Source organism: Misgurnus anguillicaudatus, unplaced genomic scaffold (genome assembly GCF_027580225.2).
Source record: "Misgurnus anguillicaudatus unplaced genomic scaffold, ASM2758022v2 HiC_scaffold_26, whole genome shotgun sequence".
NCBI lineage: Eukaryota > Metazoa > Chordata > Actinopteri > Cypriniformes > Cobitidae > Misgurnus > Misgurnus anguillicaudatus.
Genome location: NW_027395276.1, coordinates 5,307,896 through 5,328,989, shown reverse-complemented (window position 1 = coordinate 5,328,989; position 21,094 = coordinate 5,307,896). Strand labels below are relative to the sequence as shown.

The 21,094-nt window shown below is 36.0% G+C and overlaps 1 pseudogene; it reads right to left on the bottom strand.

Moving 5' to 3' along the window:
* Nucleotides 1-20,093, bottom strand: part of LOC129433651 (uncharacterized) — a 113,684-nt pseudogene extending 93,591 nt beyond the window's left edge.
* Nucleotides 20,094-21,094: the final 1,001 nt, after the last annotated feature.

The window sequence follows — 21,094 nt, the reverse complement described above, 5'->3', positions numbered from 1 at the left end:
ATTTTATGAGGGGTTTACCAACATAATTAATAAGCACGCCCCACTAAAGAAATATAGAGTCAAAGGCCGAAAAAATGCTTGGTTTTCACCAGATTTAGCGACCACTCTCCACGAGCGTAATTTGGCATGGGCAAAAGCCAGGAAATCAAACAAGAATTCTGACTGGCTGGTCTTCAGACAGCTGCGCAACGCATGTACCCTTAAAATTAGAAAAGTTAAAGCTGACTATTTTCTTTCTCAAACCACTCATAATCTCAATAATCCATCAAAATTTTGGAAAACTGTCAAGTCATTATCAATAAACAGTAAAGGCCTTGAGCTTCCCTCAAGCATTGTAACTGACTCTCAAAAAATTACTGACAAGGCCAAAATGCTTGATTGTTTTAATGAACATTTCACTGCTTCAGGATTTTTATTTGAGTCACTCAGTACTCAGCATGATTGTTCTTCTACGGTCGAGACTGTTGGTCTAAATCCTTTTAGCCACCCTTTTAGTTTTAGTTCTATCACCGTTTCAGACGTAAATAAAGCCCTTAAGCATTTGGACACAACAAAATCCGCAGGCCCTGATAAATTGGATCCCTATTTTTTAAAGCTTGCAGGAAATTTTATTGCCGTACCCCTGACTAATATTTTTAATTTGTGTTTAAACACAAATGTGATTCCTCCAATCTGGAAATCAGCCTTTGTGGTTCCCATTCTAAAAGGTGGTGATCCTTCCATTTTAAATAACTACAGACCAATCTCTAAACTGTCAGTGCTGGTCAAGATCTTAGAATCCCTTGTCAGTGATCAGTTAAAGAAATATTTTAACAGTTATAATGTTTTATCTGATTTCCAATCTGGTTTTAGAAAAGGGCATAGTACAACATCAGCAGCTCTTAAAGTTTTAAATGATTTTATTGAATCAATGGATAACAAGAGGCATTGTGCAGCCCTTTTTATTGACCTTTCAAAGGCGTTCGACACAGTGGACCATACAGTACTTAAACAGAGACTGTATGGGGCTGGGCTCAGTGAGCAAACTATTGGCTGGTTTGTTAACTACCTTACAGATAGGACTCAGTGTGTGCAGGCGGAGGGTAGCACTTCTCGCTATCTGAAAATATCAAAAGGTGTGCCTCAGGGATCAATCCTAGGACCATTGTTATTTATCATCTATATTAATAACATTGACCACAATGTGTCTACTGTCAAATTTCATTTTTATGCTGATGACACAGTACTGTATTGCTCAGAACCCACCGTAGACCAGGCCCTCTCCCAGTTACAACTTGCTTTCAACATGCTTCAACAGAATCTTTATGAGTTAAAACTTGTTCTTAATGCAGATAAAACTAAAGTTATGCTTTTTACAAATACAAAACCTAAATCAAATGTGCCTTCAATTCGCACTACACAGGGAACAAAAACTGAATTTGTCTCTAAGTACAGATATCTCGGTATTTTAATTGATGAATCTCTTTCTTTTAGCCTTCACATTCAGCAGCTGGCAAATAGATTAAAACTTAAATTAGGGTTTTATTTTAGAATTAAATCCTGCCTTTCGTTTGAATCTAGAAAGAGGCTGGTTAATGCCACTTTTATGTCTGTACTTGACTATGGTGATGTTTTATACATGCATGCGTCGTCTACTAGTTTACATACATTGGACAGTGTTTACCATGGAGCTTTGAGGTTTATCACTGGTATGAAGGCCCTCACTCATCATTGTGAACTGTATAATCGTGTTGGATGGTCATCTTTATTAATACGGAGACTTCAACATTGGCATATTTTTATATACAAGGCAATATTAGGTCTCCTTCCATCCTACCTCCTGACATATATAAGTGAAAAAGGTACTGGGTCTTATAACCTTCGTTCCCAGGATCATTTCCTTTTAACTGTCCCAAAGGTTAGAACTGAGTTAGGAAAAAAGGCTTTTCAGTTTGCTGCTCCTTCAACATGGAACAAGTTGCAAGAATCTATGAAACTAACTAAGTTGGTTTCACTGGCCGTTTTTAAAATGATGTTATTTGACTCACAGGCAGCCACATCTGGCTGTGGATGTTTTAATTGATGTGTAAGGATTCTGGTTGACTTTGAGGGATTTAGTTTTTTTTTTTTTGTGTTTCTGTGTATTTTGTATTTGCGTGTACTGTATGTGTGGTTGTACTGCTGCCTCCCTTGGCCAGGACACTCTTGAAAAATAGATTTTTAATCTCAATGAGTCTCTTCCTGGTTAAATAAAGGTAAAAAAAAAAAAATTTGAACAACAGTGAGGCCAGACGGGAACTGGACATATTTGTGAATAACAAGCGCCTTGAGTTCCAGCAAGCCCCACAGTACCTTGGCGTATGCCTGGATAGATCTTTAACATTCAAACAACACCTTGAAGAAGTGACGGCCAAAGTGTCATCAAGGGTCGCAATAATTCGACGCCTCGCTGGTACTAGCTGGGGTGCAACTGCCAAGGTGCTTCGAATATCAACAGTAGCTCTCGTTTTCTCCACAGCTGAATACTGTGCTCCAGCCTGGTGCAGAAGCCCACACGTCAGGAAAGTCGACACTGCCATAAACACCGCCCTTCGGATCATAACTGGTTGTCTGAAACCTACCCCTGTCTACCATCTGCCAATACTAGCGGGAATTGCCCCGGCCGGCCTCCGACGAGAGGCTGCTACCCTCGCTCTTGCAAGGAAAGCCCAAAGATACAACTGGCATATCCTGCACAATACCACCATAACAGCATTGCCACCTCATAGACTGAAGTCCCGCCACCCGTACAACAAAGCGGCACAAGATCTGCTCAGGTCTATTCCTGAAGACCTGTCCATAGAGGCATGGCTCGCGGCAGCCTGGAAGCAGGAGTGGGAGTCAACAGGGCCCTCACGAATCCACCGTTACATCTTTGAACCTGGAGGCGGTCTTGAAGGAGAGGATCTGCCACGCCGGCTATGGACCCTGCTAAACCGCCTGCGAACTGGGGTTGGACGTTACAAAGCATTGATGAGGAAGTGGGGCCTGGAGGACAGTGCAGTGTGTGAGTGCGGGGAGCCAGAGCAGACCGCTGAGCACATAATCACCATCTGTCCATTGTATAAACCACCCTCGGAGGCCGGCCTCTTCGATGTGGGACCTGAGATGAGAACATGGCTGAGTTCTACTGAGCTGGACATTTGATGAGGACACACGAAAGAGAGAGAGTTATGGTGGCAGAGTTCTGGCAGTCCCTGGCCTTGTGTGGAGGTTCATGCCTTGTTTTTGTGTTTGGCATGTGCCTCCGGTGTCTTGTCCTGTGACCCCGCCCCCTCGTTCTCCTGCTTATTAGTAATCATTGGTTTTCTCCCATCACCTGTTCCCGCTCGTTATCTTGTTTGCTTTCTTCTATTTAATGTCAGTGTATCTTTAGTTCTGTGCAGGATCATTGCGTTGTGACATCGTGTTTCGTGTACGGTCGAGTCTTGCTATCTAGTCAAGTATCTAGTCAAGTCTTAGTGTTATCTTTCATGTTTCATACCCCCTCGTGGGTTTTGTTTTTGTTGTTAAATAAAGTGTTTTCTGTTTTTCCCCGACATCGTCTGCTCTTGGGTTCATTTGTCCTCCAAACCCTCACAGAATGATCCTGCCAAAATTGAACCCAGCAACGGTGTCGGGGTTAGTTGCTACACCTCCTGTTTTTGTTTTGTTGCCAGTCGTGGTGCGTCCTTTCCCGGAATGGCTGACCAGGAGGATCCGTGGTGTCTTTTTTGCTGAACTTTGGAGAGCAGCTGTTGAGTCCGATCCGGACCTTGAGGGGTTGGCTGCCTTTTTCGGACCGACCCTCGGCTTGGCCGCTGTGTGGTTTGCTGCAGCTCACGGGAGGGCAGAGCCTGCGCCGCCGACGCAGTCAACCCAGTCCGCGCAGCCACAGCCGGAGCCCGCACAGCCGGAGCCCGCGCAGCCGACCCAGCCCAGGCAGCCCGCGCAGCCGACCCAGCCCGCGCAGCCAACCCTCTGCTGCGCCCTCGCCCCGCACCTCCTTGGACTGTTGTTTAGAGTATCTTGTGGACTTAAGTGTGTTTGATTAGTTTTGTTTTTTATCCTGTTTTTGCACCTTTTGTTATGTTTTAGTCTGATGTGTTCTTAGTCTTGTCTTGTATATTATCTGTCATGTGTTCTTGTCTTGTGTGTTCCCTTTTGGGACGCCAGGCGGCGTCCCTTGAGGGAGGGCTACTGTCAGGACTCTGCCTTGAAGTCTTGTTATATTTGTCTTTTGTTATGGTGGCAGAGTTCTGGCAGTCCCAGGCCTTGTGTGGAGGTTCATGCCTTGTTTTTAATAATAATAATAATAATAATAATAATACCTTAGATTTATATAGCGCTTTTCTCAGTACTCAAAGCGCTTTACATATGAACGGGGGAATCTCCTCAACCACCACCAATGTGCAGCATCCACCTGAATGATGCGACGGCAGCCATATTGCGCCAGAACGCCCACCACACACCAGCTTATTAGTGGAGAGGAGACCGAGTGATATCACCAATTAGTATGAGGGATGATTAGTAGGCCAATGGGCAAGTTTTGGCCAGGTTTTGGCCAGGACCCCGTCTTGTGACCCCACCCCATTGTTCTCCTGCTTATTAGTAATCATTGGTTTTCTCCCATCACCTGTTCCCGCTTGTTATCTTGTTTGGTTTCTCCTATTTAATGTCAGTGTATCTTTAGTTCGGTGCAGGTTCATTGTGTTCTGTTCCTCGTGTCCGTGCATGTTCTAGTCTAGTTACAAAGTTTTAGTGTTATCTGTCAGAGTTATATGTTTCATGTTGTGTACCCCCTCGTGGGTTTTTGTTTTTTGTAAAATAAAGTGTTCTCTGTTTTTCCCCGACATCGTGTGCATTTGGGTTCATCTGTTCTACAAATCCTCACACTGTGTTTGTAAAGAACACACATGTGGTTCACTTATTCATTGTTTTAAGTATTCTGTTTATTGTTGTTATCATTCAATTAATTTTAATTGCATACAAATCAAAAGGTGCAGGAATGTTACAAAGGCAATTTGCATTTTGCAATTAAGTGCCTTATACTAAATTTATTTCTTGATCCAGACTCATTATTCACAGAACATTAACAATGTTTCTATTTTAGGGCGATAAACATCAACATATCTGATCATGATAAAATTTATGGCAATTGTAATGATAAGCTCTGGGCATTTTTACTCAATGTGGATTAATCTAACAGCCAATCACACACAATTATATTACGATATTTACATATCACCCAGCCCTTAAAGGCTGTACATAGGGAGTTTTGTAATGTTTAATTGTGTTAATGTGGTGCACTGCACGTGTTCTAACAATGTATATATTTGTCTGTTCACATAATATACATTCAAATGTGTTTTATACTTTTATACTTTGTTGCATTAAATGTATTACTTTCGATAGACCATTTATTTCATGAAACAGCACTGGAAAATTCAATCTAAACCCTTTAACCAGTTTAATCACCTTATTGATAAATGTAATACATAGTAAAGTCAATAGTTTGTAAACAAAAACACATCGGGACCACACATGTCATGTATGATGTATGCATAGGGTAGGTTGTTCTCCTGTCAGTCTCCTGGGCATTGAATATCATCACCATTATGCTTCTTTTGAGTTGTGATAAGAGAACTGGGTCTTCAATATCCCTCAATTCCAAAGCCAAGGTTCCCAAATGAAGTTAATGTATCCCTAGTTGTTTGTGAGTCCACTTGTGCAACAGTAAAGTCTAAAATCAATAAAGAAATGCATTGTTTTCAGTTAATATTTACCTCCACACTTTCATTTATTTTATTTGTCTATTCAAACTAAATATAAGAATTTATTCCTTGGTTTACAAGCTCTTTCGACTGGTACAAAAGGCAGATTGTAATGTAACTGAATATCCTCTAATACACAATATATAGCAATAAACAGAATTGCAGTATAATATTCATGTATATGGAAATATGACCAATTAATTTACATTTGACCCTATAACATTTAGATAATGTAATAATAACATTTGCTCACCTGGCTGTTATAGAGCGTTTGCTATTTTTCTCCACCGTGTCTTTTTCTCAGCGCAGTTGTGGTACATAAATGTAAAACGTCATACAGGCATTCATGCCTGAGTTCAATGTTTTCTTGGTGACATGCTGCTCATCTTTCCGTGTGACCTGAACCCCTGGTCGGATTGGCTGTAGCTCGTGACATCACAGGAGGTTCAGTCGCGCAACAGCTCCAGATATCTAGCATGCTAGATATTTTTCTGGTGTCGGCGACACGTCTACGAGGCGTCTGCGAGCGTCTTTGATGAGTTGTTGGCTCTTTCATACCAACAGATTGGCGAACGTCCGCTAATCCCCCGCAATTTGCACCCGACCACACCCCGACCTGTCGGTGAGCGAACGACTTGCAAATTGGCCTTACATCTGGCTTAAAATCATGCAGTGTGAACTTAGCTTAAAGGGGGGGTTTAATGGTATTTCAAGCATTCTGACTTATTAACACAGTTATAGAGTTGTTTCCTCATGCTAAACGTAGGCAAAGTGTCAAAAAAGCAGTTGGACGTGTTACAGAGTATTTCTGTGCCAAATGCACTTCGCCAGGGTTCGTACAAGTTTCGGATAGTTTTTTTTCGATTACAGTTCTAACTGACGTTTCAGGGGTTTTCGATACGTATCACTTCTTTATATCAGCTTCCTCCAGAAAACTTCCCCCGGAAAACCCCGCCCACCCGTCAATCAGCGGGAGATGCTAGAGCTTGCTAACAGCTTATCACGCCACTCAGCTTTGTTTAATTTCAAAAGTCAACAATGGCATGAAAGAAGAAGTGTGTTTTTGAATGTAAGGTGAAGACATCCAGCCTTATGAAAACAATAGATATAGTTTATTATCCGGGGTAGCAGTGGAGTTTTGCGTGTGTGTTTGATGCTCTGGATTTTCAGAACCGGGTCATGACGAGTTACACGTGGTAAGTAAGACTTCTGTCTTATGTTGGAAATAGTCGCGTGCATATTATATAAATGACACGAACATGTAGTGAATCATAAGTTAAAACAGTGTTGTATAGTGTTGCATGACTCGTACTCGCTCCTCCCGTGTTATAACTCCTCCTTCTTCTTTTTTACGTACGTTATTGGAAAGATTCGGTAAAGCTAATCTTTCTTTTATAGATGTGATTAAACTAAAGACTCTTCAGAGATATAAAGGATGTCATACTACTCTATAGGTACTCCAGATTAACATCAGAAATGCAGAAACAGCGTGTGTTACGTGAGCTTTAAGGTAACGTGGAGGATCATTGGAATTAGAGTCCGGAGGGAATTTGCAAACAAACAGACAGACTTGGGCTGTGACAGTAACATTATTTTTTCACCAAAAGAAAAAATTGTAAAACTGAGACAACTAGAAAGAACCTGCAAAAACAGATGCACAAATCCAAGCTATCAAGTGTAGATAATAAGTTCTAGAACTTTCTAGACTGTTTTCGGTGTGTCATTCACAGTTTTTTTATAACCTTTGAAAATGTAAACAGAATTTCATATAATTAGGAAAATAAAAGAGCTCAGGTTGGAGACTCAATAGGCTGCTTTTTCTCTCAACTCTTCAATAGGTAGACATTGCTTTCTATTAAGGCAGAGATCAGGGTCTTTGGCTTCTGTGTTCAGTTACCACTGCAAGTTTTATCTGCAAGTTTGTCAGTGTCATGTAAAATGTTTGTTTGCCAGTCATCTATCAGCACATTTTCTCATAAACACAGTGTAAAACCCAGTTACAGTAGTTAACCTTCTTACATAAAAGCATGCAAATATAGAGTGCATTTTGTGCCGTAATTAAACAAACAAATGCAACATGTTGCAAACAAACTCAATCTGCTTTGAAAATACAAAAGGCAATTAAGAGAAAATGCAGATGTGTAACAAAAATGAACTGTGTTTTGCAGCAGAGATTCTCTCAGCTTGATTTTCTCACAAAGATGGAAGTAGCTGGTTTAAATTCTATGTATTAACTTGGTTGTATTTAGAAATTTTATTAATATATACCATATCCTCCTACTGGGTTCAAAATATCCTCTAATGTTACTCGTTGAGCCCCTTTCCCACCACACTCTTGCTCCAAAGAGTTTAATTTATTATCATGCATCTTTTCATATGAACAATGATACGCTTTGTAAGTTGAATTCAATGTCTTGACACATAGAATTTGTTTACTATTAACAGACATTTATAATTATTACACTTTTAATAAATTCAATGAGACCAACAGAATAAAGTCAGACAAATGAAATGTCTTTATTCAGTTGCTGCGACTGGCATGGGTGGTGTGTAAGGTAAAATTCAGGGAAATTTGTTAAAAAATGCCTGAATGCGCCATCTGCTGTTTTGGAATGCATGGTCATATTTGTGAGAAAATCAAGCTGAGAGAAACTCTGCTGCAAAACACAGTACATATGATTATATGCAGGTCAGGGCTGAAATTAGAATTCACAGTGCTATTTGTGTGCTTGAGTTCTGCCTTATAGAATTTGTTTAATATTGTTTACCTTGTTCTTCTCTTTGTTTCTCTGTAGAGTAGAATGAAAAAGAGTAAGGAGAGAAAAGACAAATAAAGTAAATGGGGGAAGAGAAAATACAGATCATTTGATATTGCCTTTTAATGCTAAAACATGTGTGGTCTAATAAAATTACAATGAGATCAACATGATTTTCTAAGTATGTGCATACCCTCAGGTCCTGCATTGTAGTTGTTGATGTTCAGGTCACTTATAGTGTTTCCAGCAACTACAGGAGTACGTACAGTTGAATTTGCCTCAGCCTTCACATCAACATTGACTCCACTCATCTGCAGCACACAGATTTTACAAAGATAGGCAGACTTTGAGTGGTTGCCAATGGCAGGTCACCATAACATCAACATTTTAATATTTGTGAAAATTGTAATGTTTTTATAAATGGTTTATCTGTGCACTTAAATTTTTGTGTTTAAGTTAAGTGAAAGTGATATGTTTGTGAAACACATAATCAAAATTGTGTCCTCTGCATTTAACCCATCCCAGTGAGTAGTAAACACACGCACTGCAAGATGTGAACACACAGACACACACAAAGCATTTAGCAGCAACCTACCGGCCATGAGACTCAATCCTGCAAATCTTATGTGACAAGTCTGCAGAGCTGGGTAGATTACTTATGAATTGTAATCCGTTACTGATTACGAATTACATGACTAAATTTGTAGTCAGTAATATAATCTCTTGGATTACACATCGTTGGTAACGTAATGTGACTACTTTGGGATTACATTTAGATTACTTTTGACAAATGTTCAAATATATAAAGAGGGGAAATATATTCAATTCTGTTTCACCAACAAACTAATTTTTAAATTGCAAAGTACAGACAGTTAATACTTCAGAATACTAATACTGATGTGATTTACTTTGCAATTACTGTCAACTGATAGTAACACACTAAATAAAACAAAATCACTCTTATGAATTTTAAGTAAATAAAACAAAAAAGCAACATTGCAATGACCAATATTGAATTTCACGAAATTCACTGCAACAACATTGCTATATCTAAAATTTCACCTCACAAATAAAACTGAGGTGTTTCTTTAAACAGCAAGTTTCTTTAAAAATGAAATAGTGTCTTTACATCCAGTCAAGGGCGCAAGTTTGATTTTGACATTGGTGGGGAAATAAATAATATTGTCTTCGAGCCGCATTGTCACAAAGGTTTATTGGATGGATGGAATACACTTTATTGTCCCCAAAGGGGAAATTTGTATTGGGCATATAGCGCTACAATATGTTGCTTTATAACATATCAACACAAAAAACACTTAAAATCCCTATAAAAACAACACAAAATAAACTACAAAGACAAATTGCTGTTTACTAGAACAATAACCTAGTTAAAATGGTATTTTTTTCTCATAATCTTATTTATTACGTACACTGAAAAAAACAACTTGTAAAATTTACTTTAAAAAATCCTCGTAACAATTTGCACGAACTTTTTTTAAGTAAAATTTACTGCTTTTTTATAAGTAAAACTTACCTACTAAAATCAAATAAAATTTACTTAAAATTGCATGATAAAACATATGTTAAATAATTAATTAAATGTTACTTTATTATTTTATTTAGAAGTTAGATTTATTTTAATCGTTTAGGTAAAGTCTATTAGGTTTTTTGAAAATTGAAGCATTGCTGTCCTAATAATATTAAATAAATCGTATTTTCTGTTTGTTATTTTCTTTAACATATTTCTATGGACCTAGTTATTTTTAGTGTTATAAATGGCATTATAACACAAAATTCATGACTGACAACAAGTCAGTCATTGAATAAACTTGATTCGGCACAGAAATGCACACAAACTGTGTTTCTGACGTGCATTATCAGCACTGTGGAGAGAATTACAATACAATCTTCTGAACAGGGTTCATGTAAAGAAACACTGATCACCTGAACGGTGACTTCACAAAATTATTATTTACAACAAAACAACATCAATAATATAAGAGCTTAAACCTTTTTGACATTTTGCTAACAAATATTTAAGTAGTTAAAGTTCTTATCAGTTCTTATTCTGTGATAAAGCTTAAAAAATAAAAATGTTCAGGCGCAAAGAATTGTGGGTATTCCTTACAACATGTGCAAATAAATGTAAGTAGATTTTACTTAGACTTTTAAGTTTAAAGGATTTAATATTTTTAAGTAAAATGAACTAAGATTTTTTGCTTGAATCTGCTAAAGTTTTTGATTAAAATGTACTTAATTATTTTAGGACTATGTGCAGTGACTATAAAACAGTTAAATAATACAAGAAAATATCTAATGAGACTTACTCAATTCATTTTTTACATGAATTAATTGTGTATTTATCATAATTTTACTTAGGAAAATCTAGTTCTCAATAAATGTTAATATTATTATGTAGAAATTATGAGAGTTAATCTAATAAAAATATTACTACATTAAAAAGTTCATTTTTTCAGTGTAGCCAGAAACAACAATTATACATTAGTTCTATTTTATTTATTTGCTTAATTCTAATTTTTTTTATGATGCCAGAAAAATGCATATGGCATGGCAAGTTAAATAATTAACTGTGTTCATGCACAGCAAATAACTGTAATAAAGTTCACAGTGGATTACAGTGCATTCAGTGTGAAATTACAGTAGTGTTTTAAAACTGTAAAAATCACAGTAAAAATGTATGTGCTGCATCCTGCAAAGATTCACAGTAACCAGCAATGTACTGTAGAGACTCACAGTAACCAACATTGTACTGTAGAGACTCACAGTAGGGGTGAGCAGGGGCGAAAGTACCATTTTTCAGAAAAACTTAATTTTAAAAGATAATGTTTTAGACAGATATATTTTTGCTGTGATCAGAAACTCAAGTGTGGACTATGAATTGTGGCCTTAGACTCTGTCAGCAGGGACAAAAATAACACACAGGTGGCTCAAAAGTAACAGCAAGATAGATTTTTCTGTTACACTTGTTTTTAGTAAATAAACATGATGATGTATTTTTGGTTAAATTTTGGATTCATAAAATGTTTCTAAAGCAACCTGACAGTACAAACTTGAATTACTGAAAAAACAACAACATTTTAACAGTTTGAACACAATACAATTAAATCAAATAAGAAATATACATTTTCAGCATAATGCAACAGTATTGGCAGTGGGAGAAGAGTAACAAGTGTTACTTTCATCCCGACAGGAACTCCTGACATTTAAACCCGATTAACTTTTATTTTGAAAAACTCTGAGAAATCAAACTTCATGATGTGTTACAGCACATTTTACATTCTGCAAACTCATAAATGTATTTAAGTCCAGTCAACAACAATTTGTGTTAGCAACATGCTGATGTCTGATGTCTATCTTGCATTTTTATATATTTTATGCTTTGTAGCACTTTGAGATTGCTGTAATGTAAAGTGCAATACAAATAAAATGTATTATTATTATTATTATTATTATTATTATTATTACTATTATTATTATTATTATTATTATTATTATTATTATCTTATTCAGGATACACAAAATAAATTGAAGAAAATAATTTCTTCAATAATCTTTGTTAGGAAAACATTTTAAAGTATATTTGATTTTGTATTATTTTAAGTATTATGCTAGTAATGACAAATTAGATTTAAGATTTCTTTAAAGGAGAAAGTTCACTATGATTATTGTTTTGTCTACAATATGGTACACACAACATTCCATTAATATGCTACCACACTGAAATAAATTGTAGATTACACTTAATACTTATAAAACTATAAATAACTTTTCAACTATGTAAACCAGCTTTCACTAATTTGCAACTATATCTCAACTAACTGTCTAACTGTCCTTAGAGTATTAGTAGACTGTTAGGTTTGGGGAAGAGGTTAGGGTTAGTGGAATAAAATATGGCTATATAAATGGCTATCAATCTGCTAAAAACATAATTCCTACACTTTTACTATATTAAAATCACAAAAAAGATTGCCAATGCGGTTATTTGTAACAGTGAAACATAATAGAAATACACTAAATTCATATTTAATTGTATTTATAGTACACATTAAATGTTAATATAATTATACATGATTTTCGAGGATACATCGAGGATACACACAGACGCTTGTCTGGCAATTTTACGGGTATTTTCTGGGACAAGAGGTCTGTGTGAAAGGGGTTTGAGTGTCGTAACTCTCTTATTATACGACTCTGGTCTGAACCACGTGATTGGCAGCTTATCATCGTTTGTGTATTTTTGTAAGTCCCACACACTGATCTGTAATAGGTCTGTAGCGTAAATAAAAAACCTCATAAAAGCCCTATATTTCAGTGGATCAGGGCCGGATAAACAAATTCTGGGCCCCTGGGCACAAAGACATCATGGGCCCCTCCCACCCCTCTTCCTATCAACTCCAGAGGCGGACACTAGGCTACTAAGTTTACTTTTATGTAGAAAGTAAAAATACTTTAAGTATTCGTATTTTATCAGTGTTTTTCTTTGAAAACTTACATTCCTAAGCATATTATCTTAATTTTTACTCCACTACATTTCATAATTTCAAGTTTTTGGTTTATATTTAATCTTTAAGTACATTAAACATCTAGGTTTTTTTTACTTTTACTTAAGTAAAAAGTACTTTCGTACTTTTACTCCAGAAAAGTAAAGGTACACCATATTTATGTAATTAGGTATTAAATCAATTTTAATATACAATATAAAAGGAATACACAGTATAATTCTATGCTTTAGAATGTACTTGTTCTGAGTTCGTTTTTTATTCTTTGCATTTGCGAAAATGAGTCAAAAAAGTCTTAGGCAGGGGCGTTGCTAGACATAAAGCTCTACTGGGGCACAGGCCCCCCATTTTTTGCTGACTTTTTTTGAAAGCCTGCTGTGTGCAAGAAGTGTGCAACACTTCTATACAATGTCTTTTGCTTAACCCACTATTCTACAGTGCAACAGTTACTGCGAAAGATATACAAGTGTAATCTTCATCATACCTAACATTATTAACATGTTTGGGGGCATAAATGGCAGAGCATGTTTGGAAATAATGACAGCAGAGAAATATTTTCTACATTATACAATGATAGCAATTTTATCATTTTATGAGTGCTATACTAAATAATCTCAGTCATAGTTACTGCTAACTGTTATGTAAGTTAGTGTCCTAGAGTTAAATATTAGTAAACTAAATATTAAATTCATTTGAAAATACAGAACAGTATAACACATACATGTGTTGATTTTCTCAGCAACAATGAAATTCTGTAGACTTGACAAGAGGTTTTCCCGAGATATTTCTTCTAATGTTTGATACATGACAGGGTGAGGATGTAGTTTGTCTTACCTCCCTTTAAACTCATAATCTCTCCTTTCTGCTTCCCTTTCCCTGCTTTGCACAAAACATTTCTGATGTACATCTACAGAAGCCAATAATGATCAAGTAATCAAAAAGATTTTAATTATTATTAGAAACTTACTTTAGTCTCGTCATGTTTTCATAAGCTAACTCACTCGCGTGGCGCGTCATCTTTTGAAAGCGGTTGTGCGCCGATGAACGCAAAGACGCGCGCGGATTGTCTTTGCAAAGGATTGCACTAGTTAACTGCTAAAATTTAAACTTGAGATTTACACCGGTTGTGTTGAGCTGTTGGCACTAACCTCTGGGACCGTGTCACATGTAGCACTGCTTGCTCCAGGTGGTGGCGAGAGACTCTCCGGCGGCTCGGGCTCGCAAGCGGGACTGGTGGTCTCACAATCAGCCTCATTGCTAACATTAGCAACAGGTGCCTTCTCTAACGAGCAACTAGTAGCAACCTCCTTTTTAAAAAAGCTGTCGATAGAATGCACACTAAAAGAGCCGCTCCTCTCGATTCTTTCTCCTTTTTTTGCTTTCGTTTAATGTTTCTGGTAGGAATGCATCAATCCATTATGTTTTCTGGTTTGCGGTCTAGCTACGTTTTTTTTTCTTAATTTTGTGAAGAATTGACTTTAAACCCGCCCTCCCATACCATTGTACCAATCGTAAAGGGCATGTCTTCTGGTAGAAAATATTCACACTATTTAATTGGTCAATTTGTCACGCTTATATAGTGAGTGTGTAAACATTGGATTGTTGACTTGCACATTCTAATTTATTTATGTGGCATAAATGCACATTACATCAAAATAATTTTTTTGTACAAAATGGGTTTTTTGTATTTGATGTCGTTGTACAAAAAAAAGAAAACAAAAATGTAAAAAATGCACGTTACATGACATGTCGTGCATGCCGGAGGCCCCGGGGCAACTGCCCCATTTGCCCATATCCATATGGTAATCCGGCCATGCAGTGGATCACCGCTGAATACTGGAATCTCCCTTCTGCTGGGTCACAAGCAAGTTGGCTAAATCACTTTGTCTTTGAAGAACAGCAATGTTGGTGTATGTAGCTGCATCATCCTGCTGGTCAATATGTGACGTCATAGTTGTAGTTGCAGCTGATGTTTGATCAGAAGTAAGCCCTAAAGAAACTTGGGGTCTCTAAACAATCCTTTGCAGTGAAGTCTTTGGAACTGTTCTGATCCTCGTATAATGTAGAGGAGATGTTTCAGAATCAATTAATAAAAACTAATTTTCTTCCTAGGCCTTATCCAGAGATTCATTCATAGAATTTCCTTTATTGACAGATGAATGAAATCTATGCAGTTCACTTGCTTTAAAGATTTCCAACACTTTTAATTTTGCATTTTCAACATTTATTTCAGACTGCAACTTAAGAGCTTCCATCTTAGATTCCAGCTGAGCTTTTTCCAACTCAAGTGCCTGTTTCTTTTTAAGAGTTTCAGCTCGGGCTAAGTAAAGCTGCTTTATCAGCTGCAATTTTCACACGGGCTGACAAAATTAAACTGTTTCTAGATTTACTTGATACTTTTGAACTTAGAAAATATTAGATGCACTATCAAAAGGCTCAAAGTCTGTGGAACGGATTGGTTATTTTTCTACAGCTCCAATTCGTTCAAAAACTGACTGTATTCAGAGGTGTAAAAAGTACTCAAAAATGTTACTCAAGTGAAAGTACAAGTACTAGGTGTAAATTTTACTCAATTAAAAGTAAAAGTATCTGGCCAGAATTATACTTGAGTAAAAGTAAAAAAGTACCACATTAAAATTGTACTTGAGTATTAAAAAAGTAAAAGTAACAGGAAGAATGAAAACGAAGGATTCCTGTTTAAGCTTTTAATCTCTAAAAACATGAAGTGAATGAAGCACATACAAGGATTTATCCTTTTCAACTGTTTGTATTAAATTGTATTTCATTATCAAACTATAAGACTACTACCTCATTTCCAACATGAACCTAACAAAGTTCCATGGTATAGTCACAACATTTTTTGCTCATTTATCCATGATTGTCACGGATCTCCGCATTTTTCCTTGTCTGTACCACGGACTTTCTTTTTCATGTCAGTTTCACATATTGATTACTCAATTGTTTTTCCTATTTTTAAACCATTTTCACGTGGGTTTGGGGTTAGATTTGGGGTTTGGGTTAGAATGTCACTTTAACTATTGGTTTATACTAGTTTATCCAGACTTTTAAACAATTGTCGCCTTACGTTAGGGTTAGGAGTTGGGTTTGGATGTCCTTTTATGTTACAAAAAGTCATTCTAACCCCAAACCCATGTGAAAATGGTAAGAAAATAGAATAAACAATTGAGATACCAATACGTGAGACTGACACGGAAAAGAAAGTCCATGGTACAGACACAGAAAAATGGGGAGATTTGTGACAATGACAATGAATTTCAGTATGCAACATGCTACTCAAAATTATAAAACCTCGAACTTAACCTAAATTTCAAGCTATATCAAGCCTCTCACAGGCAGCCGATGCAGGAAGAGGTGTATTAGACCTTCACACTGTCAGTCCAAATCCCAAATTTTGGTGCATATCTGATAGGAATCCAATCACATTTAGAACGTGTGAACGGCTAAAAACCACATGAAATCTGTTTTTATTCTAATCCATTTCAGGCTACATCCAGAGGTGGTTTGAAATCCTTTTCAAATCGCTGCTCCGGAAATCCACTTTAGTCTGACCGCCCTGATTGCATTTGGGTAGCTTTTCGGTTATGTCAAGCTGTCAAGTCACATAAAACACATCAGACGTCGAGGCAGATTGTCGTGCCAGCACGACGTCATTGCCATGGATACAGTGCAGATAATCCGGGAAACAGCTACAGGACGCACAGATCGGATCTGAACAGTTGTGATACACAATATGGACAGTGAGTCTGTCAAATTAGATATGCACCAAAATTAGATTTGGACTGACAGTGTGAACAAGGTATTAGTCTTGATAGAGAGGCTGCAAACAGCAGGAAACGTGTCACACTTCATGTGTTGTCTGTTTCAAAAAAGCGAAAAAATCTTCATCATTAAATGAACTGTTGGCCAATCCCTTAGTGTGGTCAAAAGGCTCCAGAATAAATAACATTTAAATTAAACTGGCCTGTCTGGCCATCAGCGCAAATCAATTGGTTTGATAGAGCAAGGGAAAATAGATCTCTAAAATAGAAGTAGTTTTTGACTGTAAATAAAATTGTAAGGAGTAAAAAGTACTTTTTTTCTTTAAAAAAATGTAATTAAGTAAAAGTACTGATTTTTAATTGTAACTCAAGTAAAGTAAAAATCCCTAAAAATAATACTTAAGTACAGTAATCAAGTAAAATTACTCAGGTACTTTACACCTCTGCTGATGTTTAAAGAGTTATTAAGAGAGATGATGTTTCAGGACCTGACTGATGTTTAAAGGGTTATGTGCAGGTGCCCAACCCCAATATATAGACATCTACACAGAATTACAGTTTTAAAAATATCTATTTTGAGCAGAATTCACGCAGATATAATCTGTTATGTCTTCAGTGAATGTTTAAAGGGGACATATTATGGAAATCTGACTTTTTCCATGTTTAACTGCTATAATTGGGTTCTCAGTGCTTCTATCAACCTAGAAAATGTGAAAAAGATCAACCCAGTAACTTAGTTTTGGTAAACCATTCTCTGCAAGCATGTGAAAAAATAGATCATTGTAATTTGGCCCTTATTGTGATGTCAGAATAAGGTAATACTGCCCCCTTTATCTGCACTATCCAACCACAGCACAGCTATTTAGTACAGAGAGAAAGAGAGAGAGAGAATAATTCACAGCACAATTGAGTTTCAATTGCAACAAACCACCATCATTGTGATCAGTGTTTGCACTTCATCCGCTCATTTGCATTTTAAATGACCCTCAGACCCTAGATTTAGATTAAGTTTACATCTTAAAAAAATCTCATAGGGGCGGTTTCCCGGACCAGGATTAGCTTAATCCAGGACTAGGCCTTAGTTTAATTAGGAAATATAACTAGTTTTAACAAACATGCCTTGCTAAAAACATTACCTGTGTGCATTTTGAGGTAAAACAAAGGGCACGGATGTATTTTAAGATATGTAAGTGCAAGTTGTTTTCAGTTTGGAGAGCTCTTAAAAGTGTTTAAGTCTAGGACTAGTCTAATCCCTGTCCGGGAAACCGCCCCATAATATGTCCCCTTTAATTAACTGTTGAAGAAAAATATCTGATGTGTAAGATTATTGTGATGGATATCAGCTTTAACGCCCCCCTCAACCCTCACATTCACCCGAATTCTAGTCCGGACTGAGAATGACTGACCGGATCAGATGTGTAAAAATATGCACATACATAACAGCGGACCAGCTTCTATTAATGTTTGTTCCTCCTTTGAAATGTAAACAATCCACGCATCAGCTCGTACAGTCTAAATGTTGCTCCATGCACAGAGGGTAGACGGACATTTCACCGTGACAACGCCAACGGCACTCGTTGGCCAGTACAATCGACACAGTAGATTATCTGTACAGATGTGAAGCTAAGATTCATCCAAACAGTCGCTAAGTTTGGCTAAATGAGTCTAAAAGTCGCTAGATGTAGCAATAAGGTCGCTAAGTTGGCAAGCAACACAGTCAATGAGTTGGCAACACTGCTTCAGCCAATCCCCTTTTTTTAAGCAAGTAAGCCCCACCCACTGACTAACATTGAATTTGCATACAAGTTGAAAATAAAAATGAACAGGAAAATTAAAACGAAAATGAAAAAGAAAAACAGAACATGAAATTAAAACTGAACTTTACATTTTAATTTTGTCCCTATTATTGCTTGGGCATGAATAAAAAGCCTTTTAAAAAAATTATTTAGAGATTCCTTTTCAAGCTTGCCTTTTTATTTGAATTTTGTCAGTCTTGACTCAAGATTATATTGAAAATGAAATGTCAAATCATCAATTTAATTTAATTTTTCAATTTGGCCGGAATGATGCTTCATCACGTTAAAAATGAAATAATTTAACATAATGTTTTAATTTTTATATAGCATTTCATTTTCAAATTTGGGACCTATTTTGCGATTTTATTTTTTATTTTATAATTTAATTAATTATTTTATAATTTAATTAATTATTTTATAATTTTATTAATTAATTTAAAAAAGACCAAAAAAAACTTCCATACGTATCAGCAGGCCTTTTTAGCCAAGGACACACACTGGTTGCGAAGCCCCGTGCTGCATTTCTGAGTGTTTTCTCTGTGTATACCCGTGTTTGCTTTTCTTGGTTATTATATTGGACTGGATTTACGTTTATGATTGTTTTCTGCATGCCCCGATCTTGGACTGGATTTACATTTGTGATTGATATCTGCCTGTCTTGACCCTGGTCTGTGTTTACATTTAGGTCTCACTGCCTTGCTCTGCCTATAATCTGTTTGTTGTGCATATCACTAAATAAAGAGTTGCAAATGGATCCTAATCTGTCTGAAGTGTCACAATTATATTAGGTCCTTGCATTACAGTCGATCTTAAAACTGTCTCAATTTCAATTAAACAATAAAAGAAAAAAGTCTAACATATATCGATATTGTTTTTGACTTTGTGTGTGCCAAATCTATTACTTTTGCCAGTGTGTTTAAGGTATGGAGTTGGTACTTTTGTGTTTTCAAATGTGAAAAATATTGCTAATTTTGACTCAGTTTGCCAGCACGAGTCACAAATGATGCAGCAGCAAACAGAAATGGAGAAAGAAAAGGGTCTTCTGAAAGGAAAATTTATAGACAAAACTATGGCTGATGATTCTGTCGAAAATGTAAACAGGTTGCATAAAGCATCTATATTTGTCCACAACCATATTGATTAGAGTATTAAAAACTTAGAACAGATAAAAAGTTGACTCATGACAATCATGTGATTAATCTAGATTAAATATTTTAATCTATTGACAGCCCTACTTTAAATAGTATATCAGTATTCTGGCTTTGTATGAGCAATAATAATAGTGATTAATGAAATGCAAGCACCACTAATAATAAAAACATATTTCACATTATTCATTTTTTCTGATCTTATTGTTATGACTTACCTTTATTGATGACGATGTCTCTTGCTCTTCTGTTGAAGATCTATGTTGAAGGTCTCTGTTGAAGTGGTGTTTTTAACTCTTTCAGGAATGTAGGTGTGTTTTCTTCAGAGAATGCAAATTAAAATGTCAGTTTTTTCAATATTTTGGGAATGTGGGTGTGTTTTTCTACAGAACAGAAAACACAATTAAAATGTCAGTTTTTTCAATATTTTGGGAATGTGGGTGTGTTTTCTTCAGAACAGAAAACAAAATTAAAATGTCAGTTTTTTCAATATTTTGGGAATGTGGGTGTGTTTTCTTCAGAACAGAAAACAAAATTAAAATGTCAGTTTTTTCAATATTTTGGGAATGTGGGTGTGTTTTTCTACAGAACAGAAAACAAAATTAAAATGTCAGTTTTTTCAATATTTTGGGAATGTGGGTGTGTTTTCTTCAGAACAGAAAAAAACAAAATGTTCAATTCAATTCAATTCAATTTTATTTATATAGCGCTTTTCACAAGTGTTAATTGTTGCAAAGCAGCTTTACATGAGTAGATGTAAAGGAGAACACAGAAAATCAATAGATAATATAAGCAGTAGAACATAGCGGCTAAGGTTAAACCGTACAAGCAAGCGTATTAATAGTGTTACATATACAGTAAAGTGCTAAGCTAAGCCAAAGTCAAATTTGGCTGACTCTCCCTGGGACTAAAAACCCCCTAGGAAAAAACCCGGTGGGAAAAATCCTAGAAGGACAAAAACCCTTGGGAGAGATTAATATGTATATAATCTCGAAAATTTTCGGTGCCCGAATATTCGGTGCATCCCTAATATATATATATATATATATATATATATATATATATATATATATATATATATATATATATATATATATATATATATATATATATATATATATATATATGTGTGTATGTGTATGTGTATATGTATATATATATATATATATATATATATATATATATATATATATATATATATATATATATATATATATATATATATATATATATATATTTTAGGGATGCACCGAATATATGGTTTTTGGCCGAAAGACTTTTATCAAATATTGTGATGACGCAAACAGAAACCGCGACCTGCACG